Below are 14,820 nucleotides of genomic sequence, written 5' to 3'. Positions count from 1 at the left end.
TGAAGAATATTTAGAAAAATGTTGAACCTTAATAAATAAGATTAGAGTTTTATATATAAATGCGTACACCTCATACAGATCTCTCTGTTATATTATTATTACTATTTTCTATAGGATGCTGTTCAATAATATTCAATGAGTGTGTTTATACAATAGATTAGTCAGTACCAAAGGCAAAACTGTAACTAACTGAACAAAATAACTGAAGATCACAGTGAAGAGAAACAGCACACACAAATGAATAATGTTTAACCAGAGGAAAAATAAAGAAAACCATTAAACAGCATTACATTTAGTTAAAATGTTGTAGTTTGTCATTTATTCATTGTTTGCAACACATAATTTGAATGTACATGTGTTATCTCTCTATTTCTGAAGGTGTATTCAAACTCTTATTTTAATAGTCTATACTCGCTATTAGAGTTGGGGATCGTTTGGTTTTTTTTCGATACCGGTGCCAAATCGATACTTTTAAAATGAGACCGTGCCAAAACGGTGCCTGAACCGATACTTCACAAAAGCCACAAAATGATGGTGGATGAGGATGACTCAAGAAAAACGCAATTTAATTCAACAAAAAGTTGAATGTTTGAAATTAAACATTAAATTAAAAGTGTAAAGTATATATAAATATATAAGTAAATGCAAAACACAACAACAAATATGCCACCTAACCCAGCAACAATAATTTAACTGCTTCAATTTTTAGCAGTTCTTTTGCAGAAATATCACCATATTTGCCTTTTCTGGCAAAATATGACACCTTTCCTGACTTATTGTATGGCCTGCACAGGAAAAACCCTCTCAGAAGGTGTAGATGAGGCCTGCACACAAAGGTATGTGTTTGAAAGAGCAGACAATATGGGAAGACTGTCCCTCTTTCCCCACCACTAAGTTACATGGTCTTGTCCTGATGAGGTTGAAGGTAGACCTTGGTAGATTGTAATCTCATTATGGGCCTGTTCAGCTACGGTGACGGGATCACTTCTTGATGTTGTTGCCTGAAGTAATTCCCAGTCCTCATTCTCAAACAGCTCTTCCAGGGCTGACTTCTTGGCACATATCTTGTGATATGGAGACTGGCAAAAAGAGACAAACTTGTTTCAAAATTTATTTATTTTATATATATATATATATATATATATATATATATATATATATATATATATATATATATATATATATATATTAAAGTATATTTATATAATATACTGTATTAAGTTTATATTTAAGCATTTCAATACTACTTACATGTTCCTCTGTATTCAGTGACTCATCCTCCTGATTGTCATCCAATCTATCTTCAGATTCTTCCTCAAAGTTGTGCTCCATTAGAAGCTGGAGAAATGATGTTGCACATATTAACAGCAATACTTTGTTGTTGAAACTGTAACATAGCATAGATGGGAAATAAGACTGAGGATAAAAGACCGGTTCTGCTGTTGCACTGTCAACTGGTGCTTTCTCTAACCGGCCCCAAGCATCTGCAGCAACTGCACATTCAAGGTTGCTTTTAAAGCGACGGTCCATCAAGGTGGCTTCCTGCAGGAAGTTCTTAATGTCTTTATCCTGTAATAAAACATGACAAACTATTTAGTGTTTTATAGTTAAAATGATGTGATTTGACTTTCTTTTTTTTTAAGCATAAGCACTTAATGAAAATGAAAAATACCTGATATCATTTCTCCAGATCTTCCCAGACTTTCACTTTCAAAGTACTGATGAACATAGTCTCCTCTTCAGCCACTTTAAAATGCTCCTCCAGCTTAGCCAGTATGGGAAGAATTTGGCCACATGTGGGAGACTTCTCACTGGATACACAGAGGGTTGAGGTGTACAAAAGCTTCATGTTTTTAACAAAATCCTCTGCTTTCTGGAAGTCATCATTTGTGAGTCTTTCCAGTCTGAGGCACAAAATAAAATATTTAGATAAGAATAATTTATTTATTTGTTTGTTTATTTGGCAGGGACGTGTACATTTATTAGCATTTCTGCCAATGCACCAGAATTAGCCCGAAGGCTATTTTTACTGTTATCACTATTTTACTAAAAAAAATGCAAAATGCAAAATTTTAATTTCAATCTACTGAAGAAGAAAAATATGTGTAAAACAAACATTACTTTCTGAGAATTACTTAATGAGAAAGTTCTACTTACTGAGAAGTTGTTGCTTTTCCCGCAACACAATCTTTGCCATGGAGGACCTTCTCAGCCACACTGCAACAGCTCGAAGTTTGGAACACCACTTTGTAATAGCACTGATGCTGTAAACATTTTGTGCGGCCAGGTTTAGGGTGTGAGCAAAGCACCCCACCTTTAAAAGCTTAAGATTCTTCAGTGCAAAATCCATATTGCTGGCATTGTCTACTGTGGCAGCTACAACTTTAGTGTTTATCTGAAATTCCTCCATAATGCCATTTATTTCATCTGCCACCACAAGGCCTGTTTGTGACTCATACACAGGTTTGGTGTTTAGCACTTTTTGCTTAATGTGTCCCTCACTGATGTAGCGCACAGTGATTGTTAAATAGTGGTCCACCCATCACATGTGATAGCAGCCTTACTCACTTGTGCTAATTCCTGAATAACATTTTGTTTCTCAACAGAGTACCATGCAGGAATAAAAGTGTTGGACAAATCATCTCTGGATGGGGGTCGGAAGCGAGGATTAAGGGCAGCAGTCATCTCCCTAAAAACATTTTTATTATTGATTAATACATTTTTAGACTAATTTAATAACACCACATATGGAAAAAAATATTTTATACTTATATATATATATATATATATATATATATAAATATATATATATATATATATATATATATATATATATATATATATATTTTTTTTTTTTTTTTTTTTTTTTTTTTTTTTTAAATAACTAATCACACTTTTTTGTAATCATGATTAATTGCAAAAAGCCATATTTATTAAAGAAATAAAAACAGGTGTAGCAAAAACAAAAGAAGGTGAAACCACCTTCCAGCTAGCACTTTTGCTGCTGTCAGGTGGTTTAAACTAACAAAAAGTCCTAAAAAACAACGTAAATAAACAAAGAAAAGGGGGAGCCTTTCTCCCTTGACAACTGCCACAAACACTTCCTGGAACGTACCAACTATCGGGCGTGCTCAGGGTGGGATAGCCGTAAGTGAGGGAGGCCATCAAGAGTTGCCTATTAGAAACAGGTGCAGCACCAGGAGCCGAGCACAGCTCAGCTTAAATTGACACAGCATAGACAGAAGCAACGCCCTTGTCCCCTCAATTGTTTACCCGTGTTTTCTGTTGTCCCACCCCACCCACAGAAAATTAATGCTTGAAAAGATACTAGCAGCAGAGCTGTGACACGGGGAAGTGTATTAGCTGCTAAATGACGTAATTCAAAAAGCTTACAGCACCTGGTATTCCCAGGCGGTCTCCCATCCAAGTACTGACCAGGCCCAACCCTGCTTTACTTCTGAGTTCACATGAGATTTTTTTAAATTTTTATTAGGAAATGTGGAAATGTTCATACAATTACAATTTAACATTTTACACATATTTGCACAAGTTGTCTCATTCTAAAAGAAGTCAATTAGTGGTTGATGGTCTTATTTCCAGGGTCCTTTCAGTCCTTTAAAAGAGAAATGTCCAATTCACAGTACTTTAAAATCTGACATACTTCAACCGTAAAAACATTGTAAAAAACATCAACTTTTTCTTCATGATAAAAATAATAAAACAAACATTGTACATACTTTACGAATTTTCTTTTAAAAATGTTCCATACATTTAGTTGCACTTTTTCCTTCCTCATTACAACTCTTCTTTCCCATATTGCGTTTTTCATCAACATTATCAGCAAGTTAATTAGCTTTTTGTTTTTACATGCACATTCATTTTCCAATCCCAACATTAAAACCTTATTCCATTCCGTTTCTTCCTCCCCTTTTAATATTGAGATCATTTCTTTACATCTTTCATTAAAATCATCCAACTGTTTGCAATGTAAAAACAGATGTAAAAGCCCCTCATCATCTTCGTTACACACTTTACATGTTGCATCTTGTTCCATCCCAATTTTATTTAAAATGGCATCAGTAAAAATCACTCTGTGTCTTATAAAATATTCTAAGTTTGCCAGTTTTGTTTGTATAAAAATACCTCTCATGTTTTCCCATATGTTGTTCTCATTTGTTATCTCGTATTTTTGCATCCAGTATTCATTTGCCACAGGTTTCTTAAAAACTGCATCCCTAAAAACACAATAAAAACTTTTCACAGTACATTCCTTAAAATCATTCAATTTCTCCCCTATTCTCACATACACTTCCATTCCATCAACGTCATCTTCTTTATTTTCAATTTTTTGAATCCATTCTTGAGGGATTGCAGTTTTAATTATTCCGTACTTATTCTTTATTTCTTGTCTGCTATATTCTTCCTTTGCTTCTTCCATGGCATCAATATTGTATTGTACTGGTAAAAAACCTTCTTTAAACTCATATAAAATGTCCCTTACTTTAACTATTCCTGCCACCCACCATTTCTTTAAAAAAATCTCCCTCCCTTGATTTAAAATGTTCTCTCTCCCTAGAGGTTTAAAATGCATATTGTTTAAAAATTTGCCCCAAGCTCTTAACAATTCTTTATAAAAATCCGGCACCCTCTCCGCCATCCAGTTTTTTTGTTTTCATCCATAAAATACTGTCCCCCAAATTAAAATTACCACATTTATTTAAAAAATATCCCACAGTTCCTTTCCACGTTGCTGCAGTTTCTTTGTCAAAGTACTTTTTTATTATTTTGACCCTCAAACTATTTTTTCTTTGTTCTACATCCATCAACCCCAGTCCTCCCTTATCCACTTCCCCTATTAAAGTGGCATGTGCTATTTTTGCCGGTTTCCCCTCCCATAAAAAATCTAAAAAACATTTTTTCAGCCTTTTTTCTGCCCACATCGGCATTGCAGACACATATAAAATATACCACAGCTTTGACACCATTAAAACATTTAACACTAAAACCTTCCCTTTTAATGTTAATGTCCTGTTTTTCCAGAATTTTAATCTTTTCTCAATCCCTCCAAGCACTTCCTCCCACATTGTATCATCTGCTTTCTTTTCATCCTTCCCCATTAAAACTCCTAAAATCTTGATTTCTTTAGTTTCTTTAAAAGTGAACAGCTCTGCTAAATCCCCTACCTCTGCTAATCTCATGTATTCCGTTTTACTTTCATTTATTTTTGCTCCTGATCCTCGACAGTATTTCTGCATAATTTGCATTGCTTTCTTTACACTTTCGATATCTTTCATTAAAAGAGTGGTATCATCTGCGTATTGGAATATTTTTGTTTCTTGTCCATCAAGTCCTATTCCCTTTATCTCCTCATCTTGTTTTATCATTAATCCCAAGGGTTCTGCCACTAATGAATATAAAAGAGCTGATAGCGGACACCCTTGTCTGATCGATCGTGTGATGTTTACATTATTTGTTAAAAAACCATTACATTTAATTCTTGTTGTTGCCCCTTTGTATAAAATACCAATCCATTTTTAAAAATTCTCCCCAAATCCAAAACTGTAAAATATCAAATAAAAAACTGTGCTCAACTCTATGCCTTTTCAAAATCCAAGCTAATTAAAATGCCTCTTTTTTTCTTTTCGTTCATGTATCTTATTGTGTCTTTAATGCTAATTGTTGTGTCCGCTATGTCTCTTCCCTTTACTCCATATACCTGGTTTGTTTTTATTATACTTGGCATTATTTCTTTAAGTCTGTTGGCTAAAACTTTAGATAAAATTTTTAAATCTGTATTTAGCATTGTTATTGGTCTGTAATTCTTTAAATCATTTTTTCCTCCTTTCCTTTTATATATCAATTTCATTAATCCCATTCCCATTCTTACATTTAATTCTCCTTCCTTAAAAATCTCCTCATATACCTCTTTTAAAATTCCAGTTAAAATATCTTTAAAAACTATATAAAACTCATTCCCCAACCCATCTATTCCTGGACTTTTATTTTTATTTAACTCGTTAATTGCTCTTTTTATTTCTTCCTCGTTTATTTGTTCATCACATTCCTTTTTTTCTATCTCTCCTGCTGTTGTTTTTATTTGTTTTAGTAATTCTGCTTTGTCCTCCTCTATCACACCTTCTGCACTAAATAACTTGTCATAGTAATTTTTAATTTCTTCCAATATTCCATCATTTGTTTCTACAACTACCCAATCATCTCTTTTTACTTCATTAAATGTTTTGGCTTTACTTCGACGAGAATTCTACCACTAAACCACCAATGCTGATATGCTCATTCATCTGTCCTAGTTGGGTGTGATTGCTGCAAGGCTGTTACCCAGAGCTGTAAGATTAGCAACACAAAACAGGATTTGCATTGGCCAGGAATCGTACTCGGGTCTCCCGCGTGGCAGGCGAGAATTCTACCACTGAACCACCAATGCGGATATGCTCTTACTACTGTCCTAGTGGGGTGTGATTGCTGCAAGGCTGTTACCCAGAGCTGGAAGAGTAGCAACACAAAACAGGAATTGCATTGGCCAGGAATCGGACCCGGGTCTCCCGCGTGGCAGGCAAGAATTCTACCAGTGAACCATTTATGCTGATATGCTTATAGTACTGCCCTAGTGGGGTGTGACTGCTGCAAGGCCATTACCCAGAGCTGGAAGAGTAGCAACACAAAACAGGAATTGCATTGGCCGGGAATTGGACCCAGGTCTCCAGCGTGGCAGGAGAGAATTCCACCACTGAACCACCAATGCTGACCCATGTTGTTTTTTGCCTTTGTGTTATGTGAGTGCTAAAAGGCCGTCAACCAGAGTTGTTACAGGAGCCACACAAAACAGCAATTGCATTAGACAGGAATGGAACCCAGGTCTCCCTCTTAGAAGGAAAGAATTCTACCAGTGAACCACCAGTGCTGATATGCTAATACTGCTGTCCTAGTTGGGTGTGATTGCTGCAAGGCTGTTACCCAGAGCTGGAAAAGTAGCAACAAAAAACAGGAATTGCATTGGCCGGGAATCGGACTCGGGTCTCCCGCATGGGAGGCGAGAATTCTACCACTGAACCAAAAACGCTGATTTGCTGTTACTACTGTCCTAGTGGGGTCCCAAAAAGACCACCTTTTTGTGTGGCTCCTGTAACAACTCTGGTTGACGGCCTTTTAGCACTCACATAACACAAAGGCAAAAAACAACATGGGTCAGCAATGGTGGTTCAGTGGTGGAATTGATAAACTTATGATGTATGGAATTGATGTATGCTGATATGCTCATACATCTGTCCTAGTGGGGTGTGATTGCTGCAAGGCTGTTACCCAGAGCTGGAAGATTGGCAACACAAAACAGGATTTGAATTGGCCAGGAATCGTACTCGGGTCTCCCGCGTGGCAGGCAAGAGTTCTACCAGTGAACCACCAATGCTGATATGCGCATGCTGCTCTCCTAGTTGGGTGTGATTGCTGCGAGGCTGTTACCCAGAGCTGGAAGAGTAGCAACACAAAAGAGAAATTGCATTGGTTGAGAATCGGACCCTTGTCTCCCACGTGGCAGGCGAGAATACTACCACTGAACCACCAATGATCATATGCTCAACCATGTGTCCTAGTGGGGTGTGATTGCTGCAAGGCTGTTACCCAGAGCTGGAAGACTAGCAACACAAAACAGGATTTGCATTGGCCGGGAATCGGACCCAGGTCTCCCGCATGGCAGGCGAGAATTTTACCACTGAACCACCAATGCTGATATGCTCATTCATCTGTCCTAGTGGGGTGTGATTGCTGCAAGGCTGTTACCCAGAGCTGGAAGATTAGCTACACAAAACAGGATTGGCATTGGCCAGGAATCGGACCCGGGTCTCCCACATGGCAGGCGAGAATTCTACCACTGAACCACCAATGCTGATATGCTCACTCATCTGTCCTAGTGGGGTGTGATTGCTGCAAGGCTGTTACCCAGAGCTGTAAGATTAGCAACACAAAACAGGATTTGCATTGGCCAGGAATCGTACCCGGGTCTCCCGCGTGGCAGGCGAGAATTCTACCACTGAACCACCAATGCAGATATGCTCTTACTACTGTCCTAGTGGGGTGTGATTGCTGCAAGGCTGTTACCCAGAGCTGGAAGAGTAGCAACACAAAACAGGAATTGCATTGGCCAGGAATCGGACCCGGGTCTCCCGCGTGGCAGACAAGAATTCTACCAGTGAACCATTTATGCTGATATGCTTATAATACTGCCCTAGTGGGGTGTGACTGCTGCAAGGCCGTTACCCAGAGCTGGAAGAGTAGCAACACAAAACAGGAATTGCATTGGCCGGGAATTGGACCCAGGTCTCCAGCGTGGCAGGAGAGAATTCCACCACTGAACCACCAATGCTGACCCATGTTGTTTTTTGCCTTTGTGTTATGTGAGTTCTAAAAGGCCGTCAACCAGAGTTGTTACAGGAGCCACACAAAACAGCAATTGCATTAGACAGGAATGGAACCCAGGTCTCCCTCATAGAAGGAAAGAATTCTACCAGTGAACCACCAGTGCTGATATGCTAATACTGCTGTCCTAGTTGGGTGTGATTGCTGCAAGGCTGTTACCCAGAGCTGGAAAAGTAGCAACAAAAAACAGGAATTGCATTGGCCGGGAATCGGACCCAGGTCTCCCGCATGGGAGGCGAGAATTCTACCACTGAACCACCAATGCTGATATGCTGTTACTACTGTCCTAGTGGGGTCCCAAAAAGACCACCTTTTTGTGTGGCTCCTGTAACAACTCTGGTTGACGGCCTTTTAGCACTCACATAACACAAAGGCAAAAACCAACATGGGTCAGCAATGGTGGTTCAGTGGTGGAATTGATCCACTTATGATGTATGGAATTGATGTATGCTGATATGCTCATACATCTGTCCTAGTGGGGTGTGATTGCTGCAAGGCTGTTACCCAGAGCTGGAAGATTAGCAACACAAAACAGGATTTGCATCGGCCAGGAATCGTACTCGGGTCTCCCGCGTGGCAGGCGAGAATACTATCACTGAACCACCAATGCTCATATGCTCAAACATGTGTCCTAGTGGGGTGTGATTGCTGCAAGGCTGTTACCCAGAGCTGGAAGAGAAGCAGCACAAAACAGGAACTGCGTTGGCCAGGAATCGGACCCAGGTCCCCTGCGTGGGATGCGAGAATTCTACCACTAAACCACCATTGCTGATATGCTCATAGTGCTGTCCTAGTGGGGTGTGATTGCTGCAAGGCTGTTATCAGAGCTGGTTGAGTAGCAACACAAAACAGGATTTGCATTGGCTGGGAATCGGACCCGGGTCTCCCACATGGCACGCGAGAATTCTACCACTGAACCACCAATGCTGATATGCTCGATCATCTGTCCTAGTGGGGTGTGATTGCTGCAAGGCTGTTACCCAGAGCTGGAAGAGTAGCAACACAAAACAGGAATTGCATTGGTCAGGAATCTGACCTGGGTCTCCCGCATGGCAGGCAAGAATCCTACCACTGAACCATTTAAGCTGATATGCTTACAGTGCTGCCCTAGTGGGGTGTGACTGCTGCAAGACCGTTACCCAGAGCTGGAAGAGTAGCAACACAAAACAGGAATTGCATTGGCTGGGAATTGGACCCGGGTCTCCAGCGTGGCAGGCGAGAATTCCACCACTGAACCACCAATGCTGATATGCTCATACATCTGTCCTAGTGGGGTGTGATTGCTGCAAGGCTGTTACCCAGAGCTGGAAGACTAGCAACACAAAACAGGATTTGCATTGGCCGGGAATCGAAGCCGGCTCTCCCACGTGGGAGGCGAGAATTCTACCACTGACCACCAATGCTGATATGCTCGTCATGCTGTCCTAGTGGGTTGTGATTGCTGCAAGGCTGTTACCCAGAGCTGGAAGAGTAGCAACACAAAAGAGAAATTGCATTGGCTGGCAATCGGACCCATGTCTCCCACGTGGCAGGCGAGAATACCACCACTGAACCACCAATGCTGATATGCTCAATTGTCTGTCCTAGTGGGGTGTGATTGCTGCAAGGCTGTTACCCAGAGCTGGAAGAGAAGCAACACAAAACATGAACTGCGTTGGCCGGGAATCGGACCCAGGTCCCCTGCGTGGGACGTGAGAATTCTACCACTAAACCACCATTGCTGATATGCTCATACTGCTGTCCTAGTGGGGTGTGATTGTTGCAAGGCTGTTACCCAGAGCTGGATGAGTAGCAACACAAAACAAGAATTGCATTGGCCGGGAATCGGACCCAGGTCTCCCAGATGGGAGGTGAGAATTCTACCACTGAACCATCAATGCTGATATGCTCATACGTCTGTCCTAGTGGGGTGTGATTGCTGCAAGGCTGTTACCCAGAGCTGGAAGATTAGCAACACAAAACAGGAATTGCATTGGCCGGGAATCGGACCCGGCTCTACCGCGTGGGAGGCGAGAATTCTACCACTGAACCACCAATGCTGATATGCTCATACTGCTGTCCTAGTGGGGTGTGATTGCTGCAAGGCTGTTACCCAGAGCTGGATGAGTAGCAACACAAAATAGGATTTGCATTGGCCGGGAATCGGACCCGGGTCTCCCGCGTGGCAGGCGAGAATTCTACCACTGAACCACCAATGCTTATATGCTCATTCATCATCCTAGTGGGGTGTGATTGCTGCAAGGCTGTTACCCAGAGCTGGAAGATTAGCAACACAAAACAGGAACTGCATTGGCCGGGAATCGGACCCAGGTCTCCCGCGTGGCAGGCGAGAATTCTACCACTGAAGCACCAATGCTGATATGCTCATTCATCTGTCCTAGTGGGGTGTGATTGCTGCAAGGCTGTTACCCAGAGCTGAAAGAGTAGCAACACAAAACAGGAATTGCATTGGCCGGGAATCGGACCCAGGTCTCCCAGATGGGAGGCGAGAATTCTACCACTGAACCACCAATGCTGATATGTTCTAATGGCTGTCCTAGTGATGTGTGATTGCTGCAAGGCTGTTACCCAGAGCTGGAAGAGTAGCAACACAAAACAGGATTTGCATTGGCAGGGAATCGGACCCAGGTCTCCCGCGTGGCAGGCGAGAATTCTACCACTGAACCATCAATGCTGATATGCTCATACATCCGTCCTAGTGGGGTGTGATTGCTGCAAGGCTGTTACCCAGAGCTGGATGAGTAGCAACACAAAATAGGATTTGCATTGGCCGGGAATCGGACCCGGGTCTCCCGCGTGGCACGCGAGAATTCTACCACTGAACCACCAATGCTGATGTGCTCATTCATCGGTCCTAGTGGGGTGTGATTGCTGCAAGGCTGTTACCCAGAGCTGGAAGATTAGCAACACAAAACAGGATTTGCATTGGCCAGGAATCGGACCCAGGTCCCCTACGTGGGATGCGAGAATTCTACCACTAAACCACCATTGCTGATATACTCATACTGCTGTCCTAGTGGGGTGTGATTGCTGCAAGGCTGTTACCCAGAGCTGGAAGACTAGCAACACAAAACAGGATTTGCATTGGCCGGGAATCGGACCCAGGTCTCCCGCATGGCAGGCGAGAATTTTACCACTGAACCACCAATGCTGATATGCTCATTCATCTGTCCTAGTGGGGTGTGATTGCTGCAAGGCTGTTACCCAGAGCTGGAAGATTAGCTACACAAAACAGTATTGGCATTGGCCAGGAATCGGACCCGGGTCTCCCACATGGCAGGCGAGAATTCTACCACTGAACCACCAATGCTGATATGCTCACTCATCTGTCCTAGTGGGGTGTGATTGCTGCAAGGCTGTTACCCAGAGCTGTAATATTAGCAACACAAAACATGATTTGCATTGGCCAGGAATCGTACTCGGGTCTCCCGCGTGGCAGGCAAGAATTCTACCACTGAACCACCAATGCGGATATGCTCTTACTACTGTCCTAGTGGGGTGTGATTGCTGCAAGGCTGTTACCCAGAGCTGGAAGAGTAGCAACACAAAACAGGAATTGCATTGGCCAGGAATCGGACCCGGGTCTCCCGCGTGGCAGGCAAGAATTCTACCAGTGAACCATTTATGCTGATATGCTTATAGTACTGCCCTAGTGGGGTGTGACTGCTGCAAGGCCATTACCCAGAGCTGGAAGAGTAGCAACACAAAACAGGAATTGCATTGGCCGGGAATTGGACCCAGGTCTCCAGCGTGGCAGGAGAGAATTCCACCACTGAACCACCAATGCTGACCCATGTTGTTTTTTGCCTTTGTGTTACGTGAGTGCTAAAAGGCCGTCAACCAGAGTTGTTACAGGAGCCACACAAAACAGCAATTGCATTAGACAGGAATGGAACCCAGGTCTCCCTCATAGAAGGAAAGAATTCTACCAGTGAACCACCAGTGCTGATATGCTAATACTGCTGTCCTAGTTGGGTGTGATTGCTGCAAGGCTGTTACCCAGAGCTGGAAAAGTAGCAACAAAAAACAGGAATTGCATTGGCCGGGAATCGGACTCAGGTCTCCCGCATGGGAGGCGAGAATTCTACCACTGAACCACCAATGCTGATATGCTGTTACTACTGTCCTAGTGGGGTCCCAAAAAGACCACCTTTTTGTGTGGCTCCTGTAACAACTCTGGTTGACGGCCTTTTAGCACTCACATAACACAAAGGCAAAAAACAACATGGGTCAGCAATGGTGGTTCAGTGGTGGAATTGATCCACTTATGATGTATGGAATTGATGTATGCTGATATGCTCATACATCTGTCCTAGTGGGGTGTGATTGCTGCAAGGCTGTTACCCAGAGCTGGAAGATTAGCAACACAAAACAGGATTTGCATCGGCCAGGAATCATACTCGGGTCTCCCGCGTGGCAGGCGAGAATACTACCACTGAGAGTAGCAACAGCAAGAGTAGCAACACAAAACAGGAATTGCATTTGCTGGGAATTGGACCCGGGTCTCCAGCGTGGCAGGCGAGAATTCCACCACTGAACCACCAATGCTGATATGCTCATACATCTGTCCTAGTGGGGTGTGATTGCTGCAAGGCTGTTACCCAGAGCTGGAAGACTAGCTACACAAAACAGGAATTGCATTGGCCGGGAATCGGACCCGGGTCTCCCGCGTGGCAGGCGAGAATTCTACCACTGACCCACCAATGTTGATATGCTTAATTGTCTGTCCTAGTGGGGTCTGATTGCTGCAAAGCTGTTACCCAGAGCTGGAAGATTAGCATTACAAAACAGGAATTGCATTGGCCGGGAATCGAACCCGGCTCTCCCGCGTGGGAGGCGAGAATTCTACCGCTGATCCACCAATGCTGATATGCTCATACCGCTGTCCTAGTGGGGTGTGATTGCTGCAAGGCTGTTACCCAGAGCTGGATGAGTAGCAACACAAAACAGAATATGCATTGGCCGGGAATCGGACCTGGGTCTCCCGCGTGGCAGGCAAGAATTCTACCACTGAACCACCAATGCTGATATGCTCATACATCTGTCCTAGAGGGGTGTGATTGCTGCAAGGCTGTTACCCAGAGCTGGATGAGTAGCAACACAAAACAGAATATGCATTGGCCGGGAATCGGACCTGGGTCTCCCGCGTGGCAGGCAAGAATTCTACCACTGAACCACCAATGCTGATATGCTCATACATCTGTCCTAGAGGGGTGTGATTGCTGCAAGGCTGGTACCCAGAGCTGGAAGATTAGCAACACAAAACAGGAATTGCATTGGCCGGGAATCGAACCCGGCTCTCCCGCGTGGGAGGCGAGAATTCTACCGCTGATCCACCAATGCTGATATGCTCATACATCTGTCCTAGTGGGGTGTGATTGCTTCAAGGCTGTTACCCAGAGCTGGAAGATTAGCAACACAAAATAGGAATTGCATTGGCCGGGAATCGGACCCGGCTCTACCGCGTGGGAGGCGAGAATTCTACCACTGAACCACCAATGCTGATATGCTCATACTGCTGTCCTAGTGGGGTGTGATTGCTGCAAGGCTGTTACCCAGAGCTGGATGAGTAGCAACACAAAACAGGATTTGCATTGGCCGGGAATCGGACCCAGGTCTCCCACATGGCAGGCGAGAATTCTACCACTGAACCACCAATGCTGATATGCTCATAGTGCTGTCCTAGTGGGGTCTGATTGCTGCAAGGCTGTTACCCAGAGCTGGAAGATTAGCAACACAAAACAGGATTTGCATTGGCCAGGAATCGTACTCGGGTCTCCCGCGTGGCAGGCAAGGGTTCTACCAGTGAACCACCAATGCTGATATGCTCATGCTGCTCTCCTAGTTGGGTGTGATTGCTGCAAGGCTGTTACCCAGAGCTGGAAGAGTAGCAACACAAAACAGGATTTGCATTGGCCGGGAATCGGACCCGGCTCTCCCGCGTGGCAGGCGAGAATTCTACCACTGAACCACCAATGCTGATATGCACATACATCTGTCCTAGTGGGGTGTGATTGCTGCAAGGCTGTTACCCAGAGCTGGAAGATTAGCAACACAAAACAGGAATTGCATTGGCCGGGAATCGGACCCGGCTCTACCGCGTGGGAGGCGAGAATTCTACCACTGAACCACCAATGCTGATATGCTCATACCGCTGTCCTAGTGGGGTGTGATTGCTGCAAGGCTGTTACCCAGAGCTGGATGAGTAGCAACACAAAACAGAATATGCATTGGCCGGGAATCAGACCTGGGTCTCCCTCGTGGCAGGCAAGAATTCTACCACTGAACCACCAATGCTGATATGCTCATACATCTGTCCTAGAGGGGTGTGATTGCTGCAAGGCTGTTACCCAGAGCTGGAAGATTAGCTACACAAAACAGGAATTGCAT

At 43.4% G+C, this 14,820-nt stretch overlaps 4 protein-coding genes and 14 non-coding genes across 22 annotated transcripts in view; 2 read left to right on the top strand and 16 right to left on the bottom strand.

Annotated features, from left to right (window-relative positions):
• Nucleotides 1-14,820, top strand: part of LOC137491106 (uncharacterized) — a 1,257,671-nt gene that overhangs the window by 568,862 nt on the left and 673,989 nt on the right. The gene's annotated exons all lie outside the window — the stretch shown is intronic.
• Nucleotides 1-14,820, bottom strand: part of LOC100329723 (uncharacterized) — a 399,138-nt gene that overhangs the window by 135,799 nt on the left and 248,519 nt on the right. The window lies entirely within an intron of this gene.
• The window catches only part of LOC137491131 (uncharacterized), a 246,822-nt gene that overhangs the window by 193,918 nt on the left and 38,084 nt on the right, over nucleotides 1-14,820 (top strand). The window lies entirely within an intron of this gene.
• The window catches only part of LOC100331072 (NACHT, LRR and PYD domains-containing protein 3-like), a 57,517-nt gene that overhangs the window by 21,070 nt on the left and 21,627 nt on the right, over nucleotides 1-14,820 (bottom strand). The gene's annotated exons all lie outside the window — the stretch shown is intronic.
• trnag-gcc (transfer RNA glycine (anticodon GCC)) lies at nucleotides 7,671-7,741 on the bottom strand. Its single transcript has one exon. It is a non-coding gene; the product is annotated as a tRNA-Gly (tRNA).
• On the bottom strand, nucleotides 7,989-8,059 carry trnag-gcc (transfer RNA glycine (anticodon GCC)). The gene has a single exon. It is a non-coding gene; the product is annotated as a tRNA-Gly (tRNA).
• Nucleotides 8,625-8,695, bottom strand: trnag-ccc (transfer RNA glycine (anticodon CCC)). Its single transcript has one exon. It is a non-coding gene; the product is annotated as a tRNA-Gly (tRNA).
• trnag-ccc (transfer RNA glycine (anticodon CCC)) lies at nucleotides 10,399-10,469 on the bottom strand. Its single transcript has one exon. It is a non-coding gene; the product is annotated as a tRNA-Gly (tRNA).
• trnag-gcc (transfer RNA glycine (anticodon GCC)) lies at nucleotides 10,558-10,628 on the bottom strand. Its single transcript has one exon. It is a non-coding gene; the product is annotated as a tRNA-Gly (tRNA).
• Nucleotides 11,193-11,263, bottom strand: trnag-gcc (transfer RNA glycine (anticodon GCC)). Its single transcript has one exon. It is a non-coding gene; the product is annotated as a tRNA-Gly (tRNA).
• Nucleotides 11,511-11,581, bottom strand: trnag-gcc (transfer RNA glycine (anticodon GCC)). Its single transcript has one exon. It is a non-coding gene; the product is annotated as a tRNA-Gly (tRNA).
• Nucleotides 12,465-12,535, bottom strand: trnag-ccc (transfer RNA glycine (anticodon CCC)). Its single transcript has one exon. It is a non-coding gene; the product is annotated as a tRNA-Gly (tRNA).
• Nucleotides 13,226-13,296, bottom strand: trnag-ccc (transfer RNA glycine (anticodon CCC)). Its single transcript has one exon. It is a non-coding gene; the product is annotated as a tRNA-Gly (tRNA).
• On the bottom strand, nucleotides 13,703-13,773 carry trnag-ccc (transfer RNA glycine (anticodon CCC)). Its single transcript has one exon. It is a non-coding gene; the product is annotated as a tRNA-Gly (tRNA).
• Nucleotides 13,862-13,932, bottom strand: trnag-ccc (transfer RNA glycine (anticodon CCC)). Its single transcript has one exon. It is a non-coding gene; the product is annotated as a tRNA-Gly (tRNA).
• trnag-gcc (transfer RNA glycine (anticodon GCC)) lies at nucleotides 14,021-14,091 on the bottom strand. Its single transcript has one exon. It is a non-coding gene; the product is annotated as a tRNA-Gly (tRNA).
• trnag-gcc (transfer RNA glycine (anticodon GCC)) lies at nucleotides 14,339-14,409 on the bottom strand. Its single transcript has one exon. It is a non-coding gene; the product is annotated as a tRNA-Gly (tRNA).
• On the bottom strand, nucleotides 14,498-14,568 carry trnag-ccc (transfer RNA glycine (anticodon CCC)). Its single transcript has one exon. It is a non-coding gene; the product is annotated as a tRNA-Gly (tRNA).

Source organism: Danio rerio, chromosome 4 (assembly GCF_049306965.1).
Source record: "Danio rerio strain Tuebingen ecotype United States chromosome 4, GRCz12tu, whole genome shotgun sequence".
NCBI classification, from domain to species: Eukaryota; Metazoa; Chordata; class Actinopteri; order Cypriniformes; family Danionidae; genus Danio; species Danio rerio.
The sequence above is the reverse complement of the archived record's forward strand: the minus strand, read 5'-3'. Positions and strand labels throughout refer to the sequence as shown.